Source organism: Oryctolagus cuniculus, chromosome 3 (genome assembly GCF_964237555.1).
Source record: "Oryctolagus cuniculus chromosome 3, mOryCun1.1, whole genome shotgun sequence".
Lineage (NCBI taxonomy): Eukaryota > Metazoa > Chordata > Mammalia > Lagomorpha > Leporidae > Oryctolagus > Oryctolagus cuniculus.
Window position 1 is genome coordinate 51,695,781 of NC_091434.1, and position 6,850 is coordinate 51,702,630.

General features: G+C 39.1%; 1 pseudogene; it reads left to right on the forward strand.

Annotated features, from left to right (window-relative positions):
- Nucleotides 1–5,598: 5,598 nt before the first annotated feature.
- Nucleotides 5,599–6,545, forward strand: LOC138848862 (RRP15-like protein pseudogene; annotated as a pseudogene).
- The last annotated feature ends 305 nt before the right edge of the window (nt 6,546–6,850 follow it).

The window sequence follows — 6,850 nt, forward strand, 5'->3', positions numbered from 1 at the left end:
CTATTTGGTACCTTTCCAATTTCTTGATGTAGGCACCTATTGCTATAGACTTTCCTCTTAACATTGCTTTTGCTGCGTCCCATAAGTTTTGGTATGTTGTGCTGTTATCCTCATTTACTTCCAGAAAAATTTTGATTTCTCTTTTAATTTTTTCTGTGACCCATTGTTCATTCAGGAGCATGTTGTTCAATCTCCATATGTTTGCGTATGCTCTAGGGATTCCTGAATTGCTAATTTCCAACTTCATTCCTTTATGGTCTGAGGAGTTGCATGATATGATTCTAATTCTTTTGAATTTGCTGAGACTTGCTTTATGGCCTAGTATGTGGTCAATCCTAGAGAAGCTTCCATGTACTGCTGAGAAGAATGTAAAATCTTTAGCTGTAGGACTGAAAGTTCTGTATATATCTGTTAGATCCATTTGGGCTATAGTGTCGTTTAAATCTAGTGTCTCCTTGTTGATCTTCTGTCCTGTTGATCTATTTCTGAGAGTGGAGTATTGAAGTCCCCCAGTACTATTGTATTGGGGTCTAAGTCTCCCTTTAAGTCCCTTAACAAATCTTTTAAATAAACTGGTGCCCTGTAATTAGGTGCATATACATTGATAATTGTTATATCTTCCTGTTGAATTGATCCCTTAATCATTATATAGTGTCCCTCTTTGTCTCTCCTAACAGTTTTTGTGGTAAAGTTTATGTTGTCCAATATTAAGATGGCTACACCCGCTATTTTTTCATTTCTGTTGGCATGGTATATCTTTTTCCAGCCTTTCACTTTCAGTCTGTATGCATCTTTTTGGAAAGATGTGTTTCTTGTAAGCAGCAAATAGATGGGGTTTGTTCCTTAAGCCAATCAGCCAATCTGTGTCTTTTAACTGGACAGTTCAGGCCATTAACGTTCAATGTGACTAATGATAAGTGGTAACTGCCCTGCCATTTACCAAAGATAAGTTCTAATATATGCTTTGAATTTCCTGTGATCTTTTGCTGTGAGGTTTCCTTCCTTTACCTTCTTTCATATTGATGACCGTGTTTCTAGTTTCTGTGTGCAACACATCTTTAAGCATCTTTTGCAGGGTTGGATGAGTGGTGACAAATTCTTTCAATTTCTGTTTGCTATGAAAGGTCTTTATTTCACCTTCATTCACAAATGATAGCTTAGCAGGATATAATATTCTGGGTTGGCAGTTGTTCTCTCTTAGTACCTGGGCTATATATCGCCATTCCCTCCTAGCTTGTAGGGTTTCTGATGAGAAGTCAGCTGTGAGTCTGATTGGAGATCCTCTCAGAATAATCTGACATTTCTCTCTTGCACATTTTAGGATCTTTTCCTTATGTTTCACTGTGGAGAGTTTAATTACAACGTGTCGTGGTGAGGCTCTCTTTTGGTCGTGTTTATTAGGGGTTCTGTGAGCTTCCTGTACTAGGATTACTCTGTCCTTCTCCAAACCTGGGAAATTTTCTGCTAATATCTCACTAAAAAGGCCTTCTAATCCTTTCTCCCTCTCCATGCCTTCAGGAACTCCTAGAACCCGAATGTTGGTTTTTTTAATAGTATCCTGAAGATTCCCGACAATATGTTTTAGATTTCTAATTTCCTCTTCTTTTCTTTGGTCTGACTGTATCCTTTCCTGTGCTCTGCCTTCTAAGTCCAATATTCTCTCTTCTGCTTCACCCATTCTGTTTTTAAGGCTCTCTAATGTGTTTTTCATTTGATCTATTGAATTCTTCACTTCATTATGATTTCTCGTCACTATCACAGTTTCCTGTTCTACTAGTTGTTTCATTTCATTTTGATTCCTCCTTAATATTTCATTTTTATGAGAGAGATTTTCTATCTTGTCCATTAAGGATTTCTGTAGTTCAAGAATTTGTTTTTGAGAACTTCTTAATGTTCTTATCAATTTTTTGAGATCTGCTTCTTGCATTTCTTCTGTCTCATCATCCTCATAATCTTGAATTGGGGTGTCTTTTTTATTTGGGGGCATCATGGTGACTTCCTTGTTCTATTACATCGGTTTTTGTGTTTGTTGTTTGGCATTTGGAGATATTTGGTTTCTTCACTATGGTGTTTTTCTTGTTATACTATGACTCTAGATTAAGTGGACTGTCTGTTTTTGATGGAGCCTTAGAGGCTTGAGATGGGTGTGGCCTGAGAGTTCTGTTTGGTGTGCCAAAGGTGACACTCCCAGGTTAGGCTTGGTAGACCTCGCGTTCCAGTGGTGGTGTGTTGAGTCTGCCACTGGTGTCCCGAACTGTGGACTCCCACGCTCTCCACGCAGGTCCACTGTGAATCACTAGTTCCGGAAGAGTTTCTTCTGCTGTTTCTTCCCCTACTCTTCCTTGAACCTGCAGTATCTCCACTTTTATTGAACTGTCTCTCCCCAGACTATCAATGTGCTCCCTTCCTATTCCACCATCTTGCCACTCTCACTTGGAAAAATCTTCCATGCTCATGGATTGGAAGAATCAACATCATCAAAATGTCCACTCTCCCAAAAGCAATTTATACATTCAATGCTATACCAATCAAGATACCGAAGACCTTCTTCTCAGATCTGGAAAAAATGATGCTGAAATTCATATGGAGACACAGGAGACCTCGAATAGCTAAAGCAATCTTGTACAACAAAAACAAAGCTGGAGGCATCACAATACCAGATTTCAGGACATACTACAGGGCAGTTGTAATCAAAACAGCATGGTACTGGTACAGAAACAGATGGATAGACCAATGGAATAGATTAGAAACACCAGAAAACAATCCAAACATCTACAGCCAACTCATATTTGATCAAAGATCCAAAATCGATCCCTGGAGTAAGGACAATCTATTCAATAAATGGTGCTGGGAAAATTGGATTTCCACATGCAGAATCATGAAGCAAGACCCCTATCTTTCACCTTACACAAAAATTCACTCAACATGGATTAAAGACTCAAATCTACAACCTGACACCATCAAATCATTAGAGAGCATTGGAAAAACCCTACTAGATATAGGTACCGGCAATGACTTATTGGAAAACACCCCAGAAGCACAGGCAGTCAAAGCCAAAATTAACATTTGGGATTGCATCAAATTGAGAAGTTTCTGTACTGCAAAAGAAACCGTCAGGAAAGTGAAGAGGCAACTGACAGAATGGGAAAAATATTTTCAAAATATGCAACAGATAAAGGGTTGATAACCAGAATCTACAAAGAAATCAAGAAACTCCATAACATCAAAACAAACAACCCACTTAAGAGATGGGCCAAGGACCTCAATAGACATTTTTCAAAAGAAGAAATCCAATGGCCAACAGACACATGAAAAAATGTTCAAGATCACTAGAAAACAGGGAAATGCAAATCAAAACCACAATGAGGTTCCACCTCACCCCGGTTAGAATGGCTCACATTCAGAAATCTACCAACAATAGATGCTGGAGAGGATGTGGGGTAAAAGGGACACTAACCCACTGTTGGTGGGAATGCAAATTGGTTAAGCCACTATGGAAGTCAGTCTGGAGATTCCTCAGAAACCTGAAGATAACGCTACCGTTCGACCCAGCCATCCCACTCCTTGGAATTTACCCAAAGGAAATGAAATTGGCAAACAAACAAGCTGTCTGCACATTAATGTTTATTGCAGCTCAATTCACAATAGCTAAGACCTGGAACCAACCCAAATGCCCATCAACAGTAGACTGGATAAAGAAATTATGGGACATGTACTCTATAGAATACTATACAGCAGTCAAAAACAATGAAACCCGGTCATTTGCATCAAGATGGAGGAATTTGGAAAACATCATGCTGAGTGAATTAAGCCAGTCCCAAAGGGACAAATATCATATGTTCTCCCTGATTGGTGACAACTAACTGAGCACCAAAGAGGAAGAAACTTGTTGAAGTGAAATGGACACTATGAGAAACAGTGACTTGATCAGCTCTTGTCCTGACGGTTGATGTACAATGTAATACTTTATCCATTTTAGTATTTTTTTTTGTTCTAGTACCATTGGTTGAACTCTGTAATTAACACACAATTATTCTTAGGTGTTTAAATTTTAACTGAAAAGTGATGCCTGTTAGGAATTTGGAAAACATTATGCTGAGTGAAATAAGCCAACCCCAAAGGGACAAATACCCCTTGTTCTCCCTGATAGGTGACAACTAACTGAGCACCAAAAAGGAAACCTGTTAAAGTGAAATGAACACTATGAGAAACAGTGACTTGATCAGCCCTTGCCCTGACTGTTGATGAACAACTTAATATGTTATCCGTCTTAGTATTTTTTGTTTGTTTGTTCTACTTAATACTTTTGGTTGAATACTGTAATCAATACACAATTCTTCTTAAGTGCTGAAACTTAACTGAAAAGTGATCACTGTTAAATAAAAGAGTGGGAATAAGAGAGGGAAGAGATGTGCAATTTGGGATATGCTCAAGCTGACTTACCTCAAACAGTAGAGTTAGAAACATACCAGGGGATTCCAATTCAATCCCATCGAGGTGGCATGTACCAATGCCATCTCACTAGTCCCAGTGATCAAATTCTGTTCACAATTGATCATAATGATAGGACTAAGAACCAAAGGGATCACATAAACAAGACTAGTGTCTGCAAATACTAGCTGATAGAATAAAAAAGGGAGAGAATGATCCAACATGGGAAGTGAGATACACAGCAGACTCATAGAATGGCAGATGTCTTAAACAGCACTCTTGCCTCAGAATCAGCCCTTAAGGCATGCAGATATGGCTGAAAAGCCCATGAGAGTATTTCAGGCATGGAAAGCCAAGACACTCTGGGGGAAAAAAAAACCTAAAAGAAAGATCTCTGTGAGTGAGATCCCAGTGGAAAGAACAGGTCATCAAAGAAGGAGGTACCTTTCTCTGAAGGGAGGAGAGAACTTCCACTTTGACCATGGCCTTGTCTAAAAATTATCAGAGTCAGTGAACTCAGGGGGCTTCCATAGCCTTGGCAGCTCATAACAAGAGCCTAGAGTGATTACTGAGGCCATAAACAAGAGTGTCAATTTGTTAAGTCAACAACAGGAGTCACTGTGCACTTACTCCTCATGTAGGATCTCTGTCCTTTTTGTGCTGTACATTGAGATTTAATGCTATAACTAGTACTCCAACAGTATTTTTCACTTTATGTTTCTGTGTGGGAGCAAACTGTTGAAATCTTTACTTAATGTATGCTAAACTGATCTTCTGTATATAAAGAGAATCGAAAATGAATCTTGATGTGAATGGAAGGGGAGAGGGAGTGGATAAGGGGAGGGTTGCGGGTGGGAGGGACGTTATGGGGGGGAAAGCCATTGTAATCCATAAGCTGTACTTTGGAAATTTATATTCATTAAATAAAATATTCATTAAATAAAAAAATACAACAAGAGGTCATTTCACTTCACCTAAAAATTGCAGCTCCATCTATCACTTACAGTTTATAAGCAACAAGACTGCACTGTTTTATGATTGAGTAGCCTTTTTTGTGCATGTATGCCACAGTTTCTTTATCCAAAATCAATGGATGGACACTTAGTTTTTTTCTGTTTCTTGCTATTTTGAAAAATGTTGCAATAAAAATAGGAATGTAGGGAGAGAATGAGGGCTGCAGCTGTATAGGACTCACCTGTTAGTGTGGGGGAAAAAGCTGAAAAATTCACTAAAGAAGAAGAAGAAGGTGAAAATTATAGCCAAAGTCATAGCATCTGAGCTGGGAGAGGAGGTGAAAGGTGCTTCCGACAGTGGAGGATCTGTAGGAAGCTGTGGATCAGAATAGGGTCATTTTTCTGAAGATGAAGCGATAGATGCTGACAATGAGGATGATGTTGAACCCTGTGGCAAAGAAAAAGGAAAATGCCGCAGAAGCATGTGCTGGGACTAAGATGGGCTGGGCGGATGCCAGGGCTAAAACCCTCAACAAGAAAACTCCTAAAAGTAAACCCACCATTCTAGTCAAGAATACAGAACTGGAAAAGGAAAAAGAAAAGTTAAAGCAAGAAAGACTTGAGAGAAGAAAACAGCTTGATAAGAGCTGGGAGTGGGAAATGATGTGCAGAGTAAAGCCAGATGTTGTCAAAGACAAAGAAGCAGGGAGAAATCTGCAGAGAACTGCAAGGAGGGGTGTGGTGCAATTGGTTAATCCTGTTCAATACCATCAAAAGAATGTTGAAGAAAAGGGTAAAGAAGCTGGGGGCTGTATTAGAAAGTCTGCTAAGTTGATATCAACTGTTTCTAAGGAAGATTTTATCAATGTTCTGAGAGGAATGGAAGGAAGTACCAATGAGCAAAGTTCAACTGGGAAGAACTCAAAAGCCAAACAGACTGAAGTGAAATCAGAAGAGGGCCCAGGTTGGACGATCCTTTGTGATGATTTCATGATGGGAGCATCTATGAAAGACTGGGACGAGGAAAGTGATGGGCCAGATAACAGCAGACCAGGATCTGCAAGTGACTCTGACCTCTTAAACAATAGAGGCGACATAGTTTTCAATCAGTTAATTTTTCCAACAAAGATACTCTATCCTCCGACAGTTTTGGAATTATAATGATACCATTTGTAAGGAAGCCAAAAGACTTACCAGCTTTGATGTTCCCCCTTTACATGTAAACTTTGTTAAAATTGGATTTTCAACTTTTGTATAATTTTAGGCATTGTTCCTCAAAACATTTGCAACAAAAAATACATCCACTTGATCAGCAGGATTCACACTGTGCCAGTATGGTCAGATGTTTACAGTTGGTCATGTCTGTGCTAGGTTGTTTCAGTGTCACCAGTGTTTCTAGGCATGCAATGCCAATTCATGAATAAAATGAACTCTTTGAAGCTAACATTTCTCTGCCTTCCATTTTA